The 18,034-nt window shown below is 33.2% G+C and overlaps 2 protein-coding genes across 7 annotated transcripts in view; one reads left to right on the top strand and one right to left on the bottom strand.

The window, feature by feature from the left end:
* The window catches only part of LOC118201700 (caspase activity and apoptosis inhibitor 1-like), a 689,338-nt gene that overhangs the window by 39,087 nt on the left and 632,217 nt on the right, over window positions 1–18,034 (top strand). The window lies entirely within an intron of this gene.
* The window catches only part of LOC118182083 (uncharacterized), a 362,084-nt gene that overhangs the window by 139,061 nt on the left and 204,989 nt on the right, over window positions 1–18,034 (bottom strand). For both annotated transcript variants that reach the window (XM_085818818.1, XM_085818819.1), the window contains exons 2-3: window positions 11,955–12,087; window positions 9,381–9,444 (exon numbers count right to left, since the gene is read on the bottom strand). The gene's annotated coding sequence lies outside the window, so the exon portion shown is untranslated. The remainder of the gene's footprint in view (window positions 1–9,380; window positions 9,445–11,954; window positions 12,088–18,034) is intronic.

The following is an 18,034-nucleotide window of genomic DNA, read 5'->3' as shown; positions in this document are numbered from 1 at the left end:
CGATACAATTCTAGCTGTCAAGCAGAATATGACAGGGTAAAATTTTCTCGAATTCGATCCAACCACAACACGTGAGAACGAACGCGAGGCTGTGTATAAGTGACATTGTATAGCCCTCATATTTGGTTCTAGAAGTGTACAGGAGCTTGCAGTGGACGTGCATGACCAGGATAATGACGTTTAGAACTTTCAGGAAGAAAAAATTTACACTTTCTCATAAATTCAATAAGCCTTTGGCATGCATTTTCTTTCTTTAAAATTGCCAATCTCTATCAGGGTTTTTTACATAAAAAAATCACTTTATATAAAGTGTCGGCACTTTGCATACAAAAAGTGCCGGAACTTTTCCGTTTTGGGTGCGCTTCGCTAGAATGACGATTTACCTCAAAAACTAAGAAGCACCGGAGCTGGGCTCTGTTTAAGCTCTGGTAGTTACACATTGATATGTAATACCATGTTTTTTAAATACAGGAGGTGAGTATGTATGATGTGCTTAAACACTAAATAATAAAATATTGCTGCCTAGTGCAATCTGCAAATTCTGCTATTCAGTGCCTGCACCAAATTAAAAAAATGTTGCCCTCCCTAAATTTTGTTTCTATATGTTTTACTAAATTTTAAAACTTTTGCCGACTCCAAATTCTGCCGCATCGGTTACATTAGCTTTGTGCATCTACAATATATTTGTGAGAATAAAAATGCATAAAATAAATTAGCAACAATCTTAATTGTCAGTGGCTTAAAAAAAAAAAAAAAAAAAAAAAGCGTTACGGTCGACTGGCAGTGGCATAGACCTTTAGATGTCTTGGGTAAGCCTTACGTTTGCTGTCTGCGACGGTTTCTGAATTTGCAGCTCATCCTGATATATGAATGAATAATTGAAAAAATGATATATGAGGAAATAAATTAAGATTCTACTTTATTTTTGAAGAAAAACTTTAATTCCAACATTTTATAATCATATTATTTTGCTTGTCTTTTATTCGAAAAACCGTAAATGACATTGTAGAGATCTACTTAATTGTCCAGTTGTTATATAGACAGTATGAAAGGATTTTCTAAATACAAAGTTAACATTTGTAGATTTTAAATGTTTCATAAATATATATATATATATATATATATATATATATTTTTTTAGAAAACTCCTCACAACTAGTAAAACTTACTGCAATTTTGAGGAATGTCCTCATTTGTGTTACAATATTTAGGAAAAACTGTTAAAATTTTTTGCCCTTTTACATTTCGGTTTCATTTTCCCCAGCAATAACGGAAATAAAACTCTGAAATATTTCTCTCTTTACGAAGCATTCTTCTTCTTAATGTCACTATGATGGTAATCTAGCTGACATTTGTTATTTTCATTTGAAAGTTTTGACGGAATAAAAAAAAAAAGTATAACGACAATATGTAGCTGTTAAAATCTCGTGATATTTCTTTGAAAACTGTATTGTAGAGTAAGAGCTATTTTCTTCTCAATTTGATTCTGTTTGGCGATTCAGAATCTCATTATTCCTTACCTTCCTCAATGATCCATATCACTAACTGCTATAAATTGATATTTCACGCAAAAAATACCGTCTCCCAAAACGTGCCATCCGGGATGAACCGCCCCTTCTAATTAATTGAGTTTTACTATGTATGAAATCTAGTGAAAGGATGTCGGTTATTTCTTTGAAATGTACTGATTTGTGTGTTTCTAATCTGTGAATAAGATTTTTCACAGCTTAAAAATATTATACATTTATTATATAAATAAAACATAATAGTGCTCTGCAATTCCTTTTTGTAGTTTATATGTAAAAAATTAGTTATTAATCATATTCACCTAAATCCATAGAATTATCTTTTAAGCTACCAAAAAAACATACACGATCTTCTATATCTGTGGAAAAAAGAACTAGAAATTATAGAAATATTCACCTATATTTTAAAATAACAGGTAAAATGTTAAAACTTTTATGTTATTTTCGTTTATCACGTGCGTTTGTGGAACAGCGAAAACAGCCATTCATTCAACATCAGCTGCGGATAAAAATGAAACACCGTTCCTACTAGCGCCATCTAGTTTTGGTTTGGAGAACTGTAGTTCGGACTCAAACTGTCGAAATTCCATTCATTTCAGTTTGAAAATAAATAAAAGATTCATGTGTTTAATGCAGTTCAATGAGAAGAATGTTTTACTTATAAAGGACACATTCCTTTTCTATTCCATATAATCCTCAAACTTTCTCGTCTGAAAAGAGCATTTCATTTATTTTACATAAACCTTTTTGTTGCTTTTATTAAAATCTGTCAGTCAGAAGCATAAAAAGGTATTTTGACTTATCTGTAGTAAATAATTTTTAAGGTATTTAATTTGCTTTGGTAACGGTAATCATATGATGAAAATATATGTAATTAAACGAAAACATTGAATTGTTCTTTGCGTTCTACTCCTTTTCTTCATAGTTATTTATAAAAAGTCTGCTTTGCGCTATTTTAAACTTTTGTCATTAAAACCATAAATAACTATCTTTCATTTGAATAAACGTACAGAAATCTGTGGAATATTAGTCATTGTAATTGACAAATACTCTTTTTCCCGTTACGGCGAAATAAAAAAAATCATATTTCATACACATGGAATCGAAACACATATATATGGAATATCGAAACACATGGTTTTAATTCCTTAATGAAGTTGTCAGATATGATTTTTCTTTAGAGAGTGGAGAGGTATCGTCATCATCCATAAATATACTTTTCAACTGGTGCCCCTGCCCACCAGAGGCCGTACGGTAAATTCGCTGTCACTCCTAGTTCTGTTCGAGGTTCGAATTCATGGTCCGGGTTTCGAATTGATTTCGGTTCTAGTTGTGTCCGGGGTGAATTTGCTGACACACTTAGTTCGGTCTGGGGCTGGCTGCATGGGCGTTTTCCCGATGTGTAACGTGTGTGTGTATACAAGTCAGTTTTCCTTAAATAGCCCTTTACGAAGGCTATCCCTTCCCTATATTCTCATCTTAGGTACTCCTTTGAGGCGAATTCGTCTTTGTATATTTTTCTTATATAAAAAAGGACTATCATATATTTTTAGCTAATCTTCGCAGATGAAATTTCATGCTTTTCGGGATTACAAAATTCCACTCGCTTGCTAATATTTATTAAAGTATTAAGTCTGTATTATCATGTAAACTTATAACTAGCAACAGGAGATGCTATTTTATGAGGCCTGCGAATATATTTCAGATATGTATTTGTTGCAAATGCGAGGTTGCAAAGATTTCAAGATTTTAATTATTTGAAGTCTGAGTTTATATTCATGCCATTCAATCTAATGTGAATAACTATAAAATCTATAAAATGAGCTACTTAATTTGCAGTGTGATATAAATATTATTCAATGATTTGAAGATACAGATTTGTTTAACTTTTATTCGCACTACTAAAAAAGTAAACATCCTCAGTTACGAATTTTTGCGCTGAGAATAATTGTTTTGTTTATTGGTTTGGAATATATTTATATGAGAATAATTTTTCACGATTGAAAGTTAATGAGAAAAGAACCCGACTGACCGATGGGTACCTACAATCCGCGAAGATAAATTTTGATAATTTTCCTCCAGTACACGGACATAATACAAATAAATATTTTATTTAATTTATGTATGGAAGGAAAATTTAATAAATTCGAGAGAAAGATTAATTATCATTATTTATTCTTAAGTTTTGTACCAAAAAATCTTTCAAATTGGAAGTTTTCATAATTTGTTTATTTTTAATTTATATTAAAAGAGTCGTATAATAATTAAAAATGTTAGAATTATTTGGAAGAAGTGTCAGTCTAAAAATCTGATATTTAGCTGTGAAATTGAATTACGAAGTGTAGGCTACAAAAAAGTCTTGTAGATACCAGACTTTAAATTTCGGATAGAAAGTAAATATAAATCTGAATTTCCTCCTTTACGTATTATTATTATTGTTTATGTATGTATTTATTTTTTATTTCAGCTGACATTTGTGGGCACAATTCACTTGGTTCTCTAATGGTGTTTCCAGAATATTTACGTTTTTGATACTGCCGCGATAGGAACGGAGCAGAATGAAATAGCGTCGAAACAAAAGTGCGCAATTAATCCAGTATGGAGGCTTACCATGAAAACGTTTTGGTTAGAAAAACTTCGATTCTCAAAATTTTGAGTTCAATTTCCGAATTAGCTACTTCATCAGTTTTACGCAAGCCATGTGACATAGGTTAATCTAGAAATGGCGCATACGATACGATTTTAAAAAAATTAGGAAAGTACAGCATGGCCCAGCATAAAATCACGAAGAAGTGTTTGCCAAATTACTGGCTCTTTTCAGTAAAAGCTGTGCAGTCACCTTGAATACCACTTGCAGTGCATGTAATACAAAACATGACATATATAATCGGCATTTTGATAAGATCGAAAATCATTAAAATTGGTTTTGAGTAACGCATTTAAACTTTTGACAGACGTTTGGTTTGGGGAAAAACTCAGTTATATATATATATATAAAAAAAGACTTCAACAAACAAAATAATTATATTCAAACCACGCAGTATCGAATTCGGTTTATAACAAATGAACCATTTAATCCTGTCAAATTTCCTGTCCATTTCATGTAATGCTATTTTCTTCAAATATACTGTTGCATATATAATGATATTATACTATTCAAATTTTGTACTCAAATACTGTTTTTTCAAATGAAAATCGGATGCATCGAACTTGCATATCATACTTACATATCTGAATATATAATGATAAATTAAAAAAGGGTACGCTGTTAGAGAGATTTAAAGATTTGTCGAAGCTCTCTTTCCCAAACTAAATATTCTTCTTCAATTAAATAATCCTACTTGCTTGAGTTTTGACTGTTAATCTAACTTCTTAGCAGCAATGACAAAATGTATGAACTATACCTTGTTGAGTTTTATAGTTCTTTGTATAGGGATACTCCCTCCGCTCTGTATAACATGACATTCCGCCATGGCGTATTAACGGTATTTAAAAATCAAGTAGAAGAAGAGGATAATGAAGAAGGTTTTTGTAAAAATGGCTTTTGAGTCATACCGTATTTATTCCCAAGGTGATAACATTGTTGAAACTCCGAAGTTAATTTTATTATGACTAGCATATAGATTGTTATAAACTATTCTTCCCTTTTTTAAATCGTGATCCTTCCACAGAAAGAAAGTGCAGAATTCCGAAGAGAACTCCACAAATGCCGGCTATTGATTGCTAACGGCCAATAAACACATTTGTAACAGTCTTTTTAAATTTTAAGAATGTAACTCTATTTTCGTACTAAATCCAGACTTGAATACCGCCTAGGCCACTAAGGTCTCAGATTTTAGTGGCGCCCAATACCTTTAAGTACTGTAATTTAAAATTTAGAGGGCTTCAAATCATCCTGTAATTCCTCACAGTTAATGGCTCCCGAAAGTCCCAAATGGTTAGTATGCCGGAACTTTACCAATTTTATCTCTGACGCTGTTTTGGTGCCCGCTCGCACCTATCTTCTTCTTGCTAACCCCTCTGATCTGAATTAGATTAGATCCACAACTTCTAATATGAAATTAGGCGTCTTCAGCAGATCTTCATGCACCAAGGCAACGCAACTAAGTAGATGTACACTTGTGCTTGACACTTATACCCTACCTGACCTGTAATTCCTCATAACATTTCGTTTTGTTAAAGAAGGGAAAATGAGCCTGAGGGTAACTTAAAAAAAAACGCTGTGTCTAGAGACCCCAAACTATTCTTAATTGGGCGTATCACTCGTTCTTTGCTTCATGTAACTCGAAATGTGATGAAGTGCCTCTCAAATCTCATACATTTTTAGGCATCTAGCAACCATACTCTATGTGGGTTACAAGAAGTTTACTTAATTAGAGAACTTTTTCTCTTAATTAAAGAACACTTTGTAATTCCGTTTATATAATTGGCGTTTCCTGAAGAATTAACCATAGAAGAATTAAAGAGTGACATCTTAGTTTTGCTTAAAAGCCAGACTGTTAGTAAAACTTTGCAAAAGTAAATCATATTATCTTTGGAACATTCAGCTACAGCTGGACGTGGACATAACAGAGAAACGTTTCAAATGACTTCAGTTAATTGAAGTTGCTTGAAAAATGTGGAATTAATTTTGGTCTGGCACACTTCTCGGCTTCCTAACCGATCAGATGGGGTTGGATTATCAAATTAAGACTGCGTCCGAAGCGCCAGAGAAATCTTCGCGCTAGAAATTTGAGTTAGAATGTCACGACAAATTTGCCCGGCAAAAGGGGCCCGCGATAAGACCCTGGATGGCCATCGCTCCATTGTTTTCCCTCCGGAATGATGAACGAGCCCGATTTTAACAGAATATCGATTTCACACTCGGCCGAGCGCATTGCGACTCCCTGGTCCGTGGACCGGTTCGGGAATTATAACGCGCATGAATTTTTAATTATCAAAACTTTCCAGAGTAACCTCCCGCCCTTGTCACTCCACCGTCCCCCCTCCGTCCATTAATAGGTAAAACTCGACGGTCACTCTACCCACCCTGTACCTCAATCCAATCCCTTCTGCTCCCCGAAGAGGAAAGGTGGGAGTGTGGGAGAGCGCAATAAAAGGGAGGAGGACAGCGTCCGTAATGAGAAAATTTTCGTTGTCAAGATCTCCGAAGGAAAAGTGGGGGAGGGAGTTCACATTCGGCTCGCTAGCAAAGCAAGCACACAGATATAAATCTGCCTTTCCAGATTATTCACAAATGACGGCTGGGGACACAGCACGTATTGTTTTAATAACTTGCTCACTGTGGCAGAAAAGATTCTACTGGAAACGACACCAATCATATATACATACATATATATATATATATATATATATATGCACACACACACAAGTACGCTCACACATGTGAATGTATGGATGTATAAGTATGCGTGTATATATATATATATATATATATTTATTTGTAGATAGTGGAAATTACCGTTCATCTGAGTAAACGGTGTGTCGCCAGCCCAAGCGGAACGAAGTCTTCAAGTTATCCATCACAATTTTGGCCATGCATGGTATGTCAGGGAGTTTCTGAAGTCTGCATAAATTCTGGATACTACAATGTTGTCTTCTGCCATGGTGCCAATTTAGCTATCAAAACGCTCATATAAAGAAAAATGCATGTATTTTATAAAAGATATTTACTTTTTTTTTTAAATCAATAAGTGAAATTGGGAAAAAAAAATAAAATAAAAAAAAGCTTTGTTTAACTATGTGCTCAATATCCTCTCTTTTTATGTACGTGGAACCTTTTGAAAGGTACAAGAACGCGCAAAAGACGCAATGAAAATTTCATTTTCAATTTCATATTTAAACTTATCAAATAGATATTACTTTCAGATCAGAACCTATCGGGGCTATTACCCCGTTCCTAGTTTTTTATTTTTTTGCTGCATATTGTAAGTTTATGCCTGTTTCAAAAATGACAAAGTTTATCGTATGAGTGAGTAAATATATTACATATTTAACATTTCGAATGGATTACATTTCATGGATTCAATGTTAAACATACTAGTAAAAGTTGTTGTAATGTGTATTAAAATTTGGTTGCTTAATTGATGAAACAAAACATGTGAGAGCTGTCTGACTGAGAGAAGAATACATTCATAAAAGGTTTTTGAAGGAAAACTGGCTTGTATTTGAGTTGCACATGGAAAAATCACACATACACTCAACAACAACAACAATTTAAAAAAAAAAAAAAAAAAAAAAAAAAAAAAAAAAAAAAAAAAAACGCAAACAAGTCTGCGTCCAGGATATCAAGTCTAGCAGGAGTTATCAATATTTAGGAATCTTATCGTACTGAAGGGCATACATCTGACTTATCCTAATGGGGCATTTCCTTCGCCTACTGATGGGCCAATATGTTGAGAAAAATAAATAGTTTAAAAGTTATTGTTTTCTGTTGAAATAACTATTATTTAAAGGTCGTAATCTTTTATTAAATGTAGTTTTAATGGGATAAGAAAAACTGCATGCAGCAATTTCAAATGGTAGAAAAACTGATATGGGTTCTTGCTGATGTCTCAGCGTTATTGCCGTTTTGATATCAAGTTTTTGCCTTGAAACAAACTTCAAAATATAATCTGCTAAGGTAGTTTGATGGTATTTGGCCAACATTTTCTATTGATTATCTTTTGTGCACTTCTGTGAAGTAGCAGCGTTCGGCAAAGTGATTATAGTACCATATACCAAGCTAATCATACATTCCGATCACTTTGATTAAATATTAGTATATGGGCACTTCACAACTATTTGCCACCGAGGTTAGAAATTAGCAATAATTTATTTCCACGTGAACTATTAATGTGCATATATCATAGAGATGGCGGGCAGACAAATCGCAAACAAAAAAATAAAATAAAATAAACTGAAAAGCTTTCAGATATTACACCCAAAAGGGCGGTTTTTTCCCCCATTTACATCCCCATACGCGTTTCGGGAGCATTTCGGCTAACGCCCCTTTGGGCTAAAAATATTTAAAAACAGCATATTTTTAGAATTTCTGACAGACAGTCTTGCGAGCTGGACATAAAATGTTTTATTTCGTATGGTGTTGTCACTGCTCGCTTGCTTGCGAAATGGTTTAGCTTTTTGGTCAAAAATTCGTTAAAGTTTTACAAAATATGAAGTCGGTAATAAAATAAATTCCAAATTCGGGCTTCCAAGTGCCCGTGTTTGGATGGACTACGTTATAAGTCTGATGACTCTGGTTACCTTTTTTTTTCCACAGTGCGGGAAACATACATACATTCATGCAGGCTCTTGATTATTAAATTTTTTAAATATAATAAAGGGCGATAATATTTGGGGGGCAAAAATTTGAAAAGTGTTACGCCGTTTATAGTAATTGAACGCAAAATGCTGTTTAGAGACTAATACCCCATTCGGGACCGACTTCCGTTTTAGGCTATAAATAAAGCTCGTTGCTAAGACGAGCAAAATATACATATAATCGCAGAGCTTTATAAACGATTTTATTTATTGCATTAATGATATAGTAAATGTTGTAATCGTAAAGTGATTCAACACATTTAGTGATTTGATGCAAAATGCCGTTTCGAGACTAATAGCCATTCTGACTAATTCCCTTTTTGGCTAATAAATCTGTCAACAGGTGCTGCAGAAGTTTTTGATGTATGCATTTTAGTAATTGCACAACGTTAGCAAGATTAAATCTTGATAATTTGATAACGTTTTGGTTTTCATCTTGGTAATATATAATTACATTTTAATAATTTCTACATGTCCTAGAAATTTCATCGTGTTAACAAATTACTTCAATGATGCACATGAAAAATTATAAAATGTTTTAAAAATCCATACCTTCTTGACAAACTTTCTTATAAAATGAAGAATAACAGTTTCCGGCAGAGCAAATGCTTGTATTCTGAAATGAAACGCAAGAATAAGTACCATGATGTGTTAAGATAATCTGTGAAACAACAGGATCCTCCTTATACATAAGATATGAAAAAAGAATGTTAGTTACGTTAAACAATATTAGTCTTGTTTCAAGTTTTTATATAAATCAAAGAGTGATTACCTTAAATGCTGTAGAAGCATTTAAGAATTAGGAAAAAAAATCATTAAATAATAGTTTTAAGTCACTTTATATTATATGCTGTGAAAATATTTCATAGAATTGTAATTGCACTAATTCAGGGGTATTTACAAACGCATTTATGCGGGCAACATTTTTTTTTAATCAGCGCATATTAACTGGGTTAAGTAATTCAATATGGCAAAACATACCTAAGGAAACGAATGCCTTCCTGGATGATTCTCTAAGGGACATTGGCTACTGTTCACGTTACACATGTGGGAAACAATGAAACTAACCATGCAGTTAGCCTTGTTCACCTGGGATCGAAAACAGGTTGAATTCCCAGTATTTAGCGGTTTTAACCACTCAGCTGCTGGTGGGGCCGATATCTGGACTAAAGTCAGAATATTTTCACTACTTAAATTCAGGTGTTAGTTTGCAATAAGTGCGTGAAAATTAGCAATTCAAATTTTTGATAATTTATCTTCTTAAGTATACTATCGTTGTAATGTTTTTATTTATTTTTTTTATTGTAGGTGAACAATTGCTAACCAGTGCTTAATAAAGCTAGAATTAAGTCATTCTTGATTCTTATTACTATTTTATATTTTAGGCTTTGAAAAATATATCAATGAGCTAACAAATGGAATTGTAACAATAAATAAATATCACAGTACCTTTCCTTTTCAATTACTTTCTCATTAATTCATATTTTTCAGAACTCATTTATGTAGTATTGAAAATGCTTGCTGTTTAAATAGGTACGGCGAAGTGTATGAGGGTTATCTGAATAACGGATACTTTCCTGAGAGAATTTCTTGAGAAACACTAGTACATCTGCTCTATGAAACTCGATATAGCCAGTCCGTTCGCAAAGATTTAAACGGTGGTTGACTATAAGTGTTCAATAAATCTAATACACGACCACTGATGGGATGTGTAGCCCAGAAGAAACTGAGGACAGCATACTAACTATAATTTTAATATCTTAACCCTTTGCAGCACAGTGTGTCCGGTCTGGACACACCTAAAAATTTCTTTCTGTACGCACAGAAAAACTGAAGGAAAAAGGATTTATAGGTTACTCTGAACCTTCTTTATTTATAGTAGATGGCAGCTTAACACAAACCAGTCCATTTGCCATGTTTAGTTTTTTAAAACCCTCATTTTTTCAAAGAAATCTTCCAGATTTTTTTAGGGTATAAAAGGAATCGTTTGAAAAGAAATTTCTATGTTATTTTTTGGCTGTATGCTAATCTCCTTATTCTATATTAGTTTTAAAATTTTACCTTGAAATCTTGCTTAAAATCAAACGGCGAACCCTAGGTGTGCCCAGACCGGGCTCACCGATAATTTAGGACAACTGAGAGTCTGTATTCTTTGTTTCTCCCCATCTCATCGATCAGTTCATTGATAACAATGCTCGTTTCAGCACTCTTTTCGAAGCTCTATTCAATCAGTGTGCCACTTTGGGCACACCCACAGAATTAAAACCATAAGTGCTATCTTCACAAAATTTTACTTGTGTACTCCTCTAGGTCTAATTAGACTGCCTACCTCTTTATATATATATATATATATATATATAAATCAAAACTTCGACTTTAAAAGGTAGCGTGCCAGAAAGGGTTAATTAATGTATTACTTTGGCTTTAATGTAATTCAGTGTTTGAGATGAATTATAGATTAGTACATATGCTTTAATAAATAAATAGTATTCAGGAATTACATATTTTACTTAATGTATATTTATACAAATTATATGTATCTAGTAGACTTTGATTCTCAATCCTATTAAGAGTTATTTATTGAATCAACTTTCAGAAAAGACGTTGATTGCTTGTTTGGTTAAATATGGCAAAGAGCATTTAATCGGCATTTCTGTTCTGTGATTTAAGATAGTCTGCATATGTGGAGACTTTCTCAGTTAAAGTACTTATATTTATGTTGCACATAGAAAAAATAAACATCAACATATACATAATATTACATATGTTAACAGCAAAAGACTATACATATATAAATTTAGTATAAAGAACTTTTATTTTCTTGTAGTTTTTAAAAATTTAGCCATTGGCCTCTGAACATTTCCTTAATAAAATTTTGTTATATTTATTTGTCTCTCTTTCAAAATGCATACTGGCATTTTTTTTTCCAGGTGATAATTTTGTTTTCCTGTATAAGTTTAATGGTACTGGTATGTCGTGATTCATTTGAGAATGCATGAAGTATTTCGATTTACATTTCAGTGTTGATCCCCGAGTAAATCTGGTTAAGTTATAATCTTTTATGACACAAAAACATATGAACAATAAATTAAACTTGATGACTTTTTATGCATTAAAGTAGCTTACCTTAGATTGTCTTCTATGGCGTCTAATATTTATTAGTCTGTCTCATTAGACAGTTATTCAGAGAAATCTATACACTAACTATATGCAGTGCCTATGACAGGCGTCTAATTCCGCCGTGGTGCAGAGACCGCACCTGTAAAAGAAAAGGAGAAACCGTTAATATATTTTTTATATCATAGAATAGTTTTTTTAATACCTTATATGCATTCTGAAAATTAAGTTACTTTTATTATATTGATTGTGGGAGAGGGGAAAATTTTAAAGTAATGTACTTTTAATTTCTAATATGTTCTGGTTCTAAATTGCAATCAGTGCCTTATTAAAAGGATTGCAGTTTTAAAATCTTGGCGATAATGCATACAATAAAAATTAGTTTGCTGTGTCCCTAAGCACCAGTATGTAAAAACAGTAAAGCTTTGTTTGATTATAATTAATTGCCTATGTACCTAAACAACATATATGGATTCATCATGTGTATTGATGGATGTATATATTTAGCAACCTGTTATCAAGCACATAAACTTCTTAAGAAAGGAAATGTTGTTGAGTCAAAGTTTGGTATTTAATGGGTTAAGTTATCATCAAATTTTTAATATGCCATCAAGTTCATATATTATTTAGGAGATAAATTTATCAAATTAAGAAAATATTGTAAAGTTTTATTATTTTTTCCTCCTTGAGGTTGAAATTGTCGCAAGATGACTTTACGGATATTTCTGTCTACAGGAAGGATATTTCTTTGTTAGGAAACGTATTGAAGTGTTACTTTAATAAATTTTCCAATGATATGAGTAAGTTTATCAATATAGCTTTTGTCTAAAATTAAACAAAAATATATACTCCTGTTTTTAAAGTTTTCACTTGAAAGTCTTCACAAAGTTGATCATTTTAATTTAACAGCACGGGAGAGAATTTAGGTAAGGTCATGTTTCTTGTGGCTGTAAATGGAAAAAAACATTCCCTCATGACCAGGGGCGTAGCTAGAGTTTCCAGCGCCCGGGGACAATTTAAGAATTTGCGCCCTCTTTTTGCGTGCCAAAAGTGGAAAATATTTCATTAAAAATTTCGTAGCATCAATTTGGCGCCCCTTGGATGCTGCGCCCGGGGACAGATGTTCCCCCTTGCCCCACCCTAGCTACGCCACTGCTCATGACAAATCACCTGCATGATAGGTAAAGATGATTTATACATAAAATTATTTAACATGCTGTATTGTTACTACTGGTGTTCAAGATGTTTGCCCTGCGACTGATGCAAACTCATCTTGATTATTCAGGGTCCTGTCCCCAAATGAGAACTTTCGACAAGGTATGCAAAACGACATAGCTTTGTCGAAATCCCCCTAACCTCGGATTCTGCATAATAGTCTAGCTAATTTTACAATGCAATACTACGTTCCAGGCGCCTTGCCTTACCGCTGATTATTTTTGAAAAGAGGCCATCAAAATTTATAAGCTTGGAAATCTCTGTAATGCAGCTACGAATTTGCAACTCAGAAAGTTAAGCCTTCATGATTTTTAGTTTGAAAAATTCTTACTCTGCTATCCCATCCAGGAATTTACTTCAGTAACTATTTTCAGAATGACTCTTCCGATATTTATGTTTATCAGGTTCCTTAAGAGTTAGTCCCATGCTTAATCATAATAAGTGTTTGAAAAATAATCGAAGAACATTGGATTTATGTATTTAAGTTCATTCTTCAATCTTAATATTGGGATGAGAGCCAATAGCCTGAATCTAACGTCCATCCTCAAACAATACTTTCTTTTCCAGTTGATATATATATATAGAGAGAGAGAGAGAGAGAGAGAGGATATCCTCAGCTGTTTACCATGTCTACGACGTTCCTGTCGAAGAACCTCGAGCAATGGATGTAGACATCTTTTGACTGACATAGACCAATGGAATTGGCCTGTTTTCGACGGTCCTGATTGCCTGTCTGCTACTGATATGTGGCAATAATTTGTTTAAAATTTTTATTTCATTTTCATTATCGAAAGGATTTTGAATAAAAAGACATCCACTCAGATGTGTTGCAAGACAAAATAAAAGACCGACTCACCGTTTTCCGCAAGAGATGCCAAATTTTGAATTGCAATATTTAAGATCCGCTTTTGCTTAAAATCGTTTGAAATCTGCTAAAGGGGCACCTCCAGCATATCGTCTGCGGAAAAGAGCTATGTGTTCTTGACAGTGCGCGAGGAGGAGCCAAACGCGCGCGAAACTTTCTCATCAAGCTCCTCATTTCGCGTGGTGGGCGGGTAAAGGTAGGGGGTAAGGGGCGCGTGTGAAGCGTTTGGGAGCGGCGAGGGAAGGGGGGATTGTTAGCTTCCACAACCAGCAGATGGAAATTAATAATTTTATAATATCCATTCGTCACTTACCAAGCGCCTAACGTTATTTTAATTTGATTTTAATCTGACTTTGTTGCCACTCGCAAATTAAATTTATGGATAATGCTGCTTTAATTACTTAATATTAAAATCTCTTACTCTTCTCTTCCTCTCCCCCACGTCTTTTTTCGTTTTGTTTTTGGCGCACGCTTCTCTTTCTCTCGTTCTCTCTCTTATTCGCAATCTGGCGCGCAGAGGTTTTCACATCATAATAATAATGCTTTCCCTCCGTGCGTTCAAACTATTTTCTTTTCTATCTCTCTTTCCTTCGCTTCATCTTGGCATCATATATATATATATATATATGTATGTGTGTGCGTATGTGTGTGTGCATGTGTATATGTATATATATTCACAACAAGAGCCCCTCTTTCGTATTGTGTTGACTATGCCTTTAGTTGCGAAAAGGGCTAGTGGGGGCCTTGATTATTGTGCTATTTTTCACCGGGTTGGGTTTAATTTAATTTAGCCGCCATTAGAGCGGTTGGTTGATTAACTTTAATTTCGTTCGCTCACCCCCTCCACTCTTGCTTTTCCCTCTTCTCTTTTCCCGCCGTTTCTTTTTACGTTGTTGGGGGTAGGCTAATTGATGAAATCAATACCGTTTAATTGCGAACGATGTTAATTTCGTGCGGAATTTATTGTTTACGGTAGAGGAAGGAAGGGATATAAATGATGGCGTAAAAGTTTTCTTTTATGAATTAATACAAATAACCAATTCACTAATGCGTAATTTTCGGCAGGCAAAAGAGTGAGAGAGAGAGAGGGGCTATTATAAATTAGAAAACTGGCGAGGAAAATCACGTTAATTAATATTACCGTCGGAAAGTTTTGCAGCACTGCAAAACTTTGGCGTTTGATTTAATTTGGCGACTTAGTAATACAATTTGAAGTAATTTGCTAAAGCTCTCGGTAAAAGTTTTTTTTTTTTTTCTTATTATCCATATTCTCGTTCGGTTCCCTACTCTTCGCTTCTGACCCCCCCTTCGCCATCACTTGCCTCACCACCACACACTCAACTGCACACTCTATTTTTCTCCTTTGTTTTGTCTCCCAAGATTATTCATGTTGAAAAGAATTGGCTCGCAGTTAGAAGTATCGCGTCTTATTATTTTCCAGCAATAATTTTTGACGTCGCAGGCGTTGAGTTAAAGTTAAATAACAGCTTTTCAATGAGATTAAGTAGACCTTTTGTTAGAAGCCCGTCTCCTTTTCTGATTTAGATGTGTTTTGCATCTGGATTAACATTTCAAGAGTTTTCTCACAGACTTTCCTTCCCTAATATGCAGTTCAACGAGAAAATCGGTGGCAAAATTTCTACTCCCCTCTTTTAATACTTTTTTGTTGCCGAACCGTTGTTATTTTGTTTCTCTTTTTCTGCTTTTGCTTTCTTATTTTCCTTCTCATCCTTTGGTTAGAACGGCTTTTATTGTATTTCGCGAAACTTACCTCTCCAAATCTGAACCCTTTTCCCATTTACCATTTAATCAACATGCGGGTTAGAAATGAAAAGAGGTTACAAAGAGGTTTTAGTTTTCATTTCGAAGGCACGAAATCTTTCCGGTGAGAGAAAGAGCGAGAATTTTCTTCTTTCATTTCTGGTATATTTCTTTTCTCTTTTAAAACTTTGCAAGCTCTTTGACATAAGTTATTAACGATTCGATCTTCCCACTGCTTTTTTTTTTTTTTTCAACTTTCTTTTTTTTTTCCACTTTTCGCTCCCCAATTATGGGTTCGTTTTCATCGGTAATATTTTAATGAAAAGATTTATTTTATTTCATTTGCGCGTAAACGGCGTTATAGGAATAATCGAGGGGAAAAAATAAGAAAAGGAAAAGGTCTATGTTGAGTCTTTTCGTGTCTTCATTGTCGTAGTCTGGAATATGAAGAATTGCTTTTTATCAGTGTTAAAACATCGTTCCTTAATGTTGAGATCGACAAAGCGATGCTGGAGAATTGTAGCAAGTGTTTTTACGGAAAAAAATTGAATTAGGAAATATTTTTTGCTTTTCCTGACTTGTTGCTTTTTGGTATATTCCTTTCAGTTTCTTCGGAATTTCTTAATCGCCTTTGAAAAGATGGCGATAGTCATTTAAGCACTCTGTGCAGCTGCCATTTTGTTTATGTAAATTATTATCATTATTCTGAATTCTTATTATCATCGCGTATGAATGTTATTAAATTCTGAATTTTGCTTCTTGCTGGCCTTTATAAGGCATACTTAAAAGAAATAAATTTAATTGATTAATAAATTTCAAATCCATGTGGTGATTAACTGTTGTACGTTTTATTTGATGTGAAAATAAATTTATTACCTTAAGTTTGGATCCACTAATATAAATCTATTAATGATGTGCTAATTTGTCACAAACAAATAGATTTCAGCATGAAGTTTTAATTAATCCGTTGTTGATTGCATTTTAGGAGGAAATAGCGTGGGTGTACGAATATTTTTGTAATTTCTTTTAGAATTCCTAAAAATAATAACTAAAACTTTTAACTAATCCACATAAATGTTACTTGCTTTCCTTTATTTTTTATTTATTTATTTTTTATTTTATTTATTTATTTTAACTAATTGTCATAAATTTTAGTGAGAATTTTCAGTTTTTCGTCGGGAATGTACCGTATTCTTACGAATTTCTTATGATACGAATGAATTTTACTTATTTGTTTTCTTAAATTTTCACCAGCTAAACATAACATTTTTCGATTTCTTTTCAATTGGATAAGCCTTTACAGATATGGTTAAAGCTTTATCTTAAAATTTCAAATGATTTATGTTATATATTTAAAAATTTTAAATAGAAAATACTTCTGACAAATAAATTTTATTCCAAATCCTAGCAGTTCAACACATAGTGAATCGCTTTCCTTCGTGTTCAAAATGTTATGTGCAGTAATATTTTAGTGACACGTGCATTAGTAAATTTGGTCTCTCATTTAACAAATTTCCATACTTTTATTTACCTGTAGTTCATATACTCTTGGCCTTATATTATTCTCATTTCTATTTTTGGAGAAAAATTGTGCAAATATTTTCATTTACCATCCTTTTTTATATAAAAGTAAACAGTCCTAATAAAAGCAATGCAATGTACCCTCCTTAAGTATTACCATCCACACTTCTGTGAAAGGACTCAAGCAGATGATTTCCAATACCAGTTTTCATTAATATTCTCAGAAATACCAGCCACGTTTAGTGGTAGTCTTTATCACAGTATTCGATGTATTACGTTATCCATAATTTATGTATTTGATAAATATGTTTACTACCATTTATAATAAAAATTGCTTACAGTAACACCGTGTCTCAAAAATGACTCTCCATCTTAATGACTTCAAGTGCTCCTATTTTGATGCTCTCTGCGCTTAATTAGCACTGCTATTGAATTAATAACGAGTAATTTGTAAATGTTTGGAAAACACAGTATGGCCGCAATATGTAATGTTTGAATATGCAACGAATATTGTATTATAAAAATAAACTGACTTTACAAATAAGTTGCTTTTGCAATATTTTAGAATGAAATATTTTAAATGGTAGTTAATTTTGTCGAAATGTTTCTATAAAACACGCGAACTTAATGTATAAAAGTGCAAATTTTGCTTTCAGTATACATAAACCCATATTATTCCTGCATTAAATTTTTGGTAGACTTTTCTACGAACCGAAAAATATGTGGG

Source organism: Stegodyphus dumicola, chromosome 6, assembly GCF_044657685.1.
Source record: "Stegodyphus dumicola isolate Sdum_Otavi_A_Nest chromosome 6, ASM4465768v1".
Taxonomy (NCBI): Eukaryota; Metazoa; Arthropoda; class Arachnida; order Araneae; family Eresidae; genus Stegodyphus; species Stegodyphus dumicola.
Note: the sequence above shows the minus strand (reverse complement) of the source record. Positions and strands in the feature narration are given on the sequence as shown.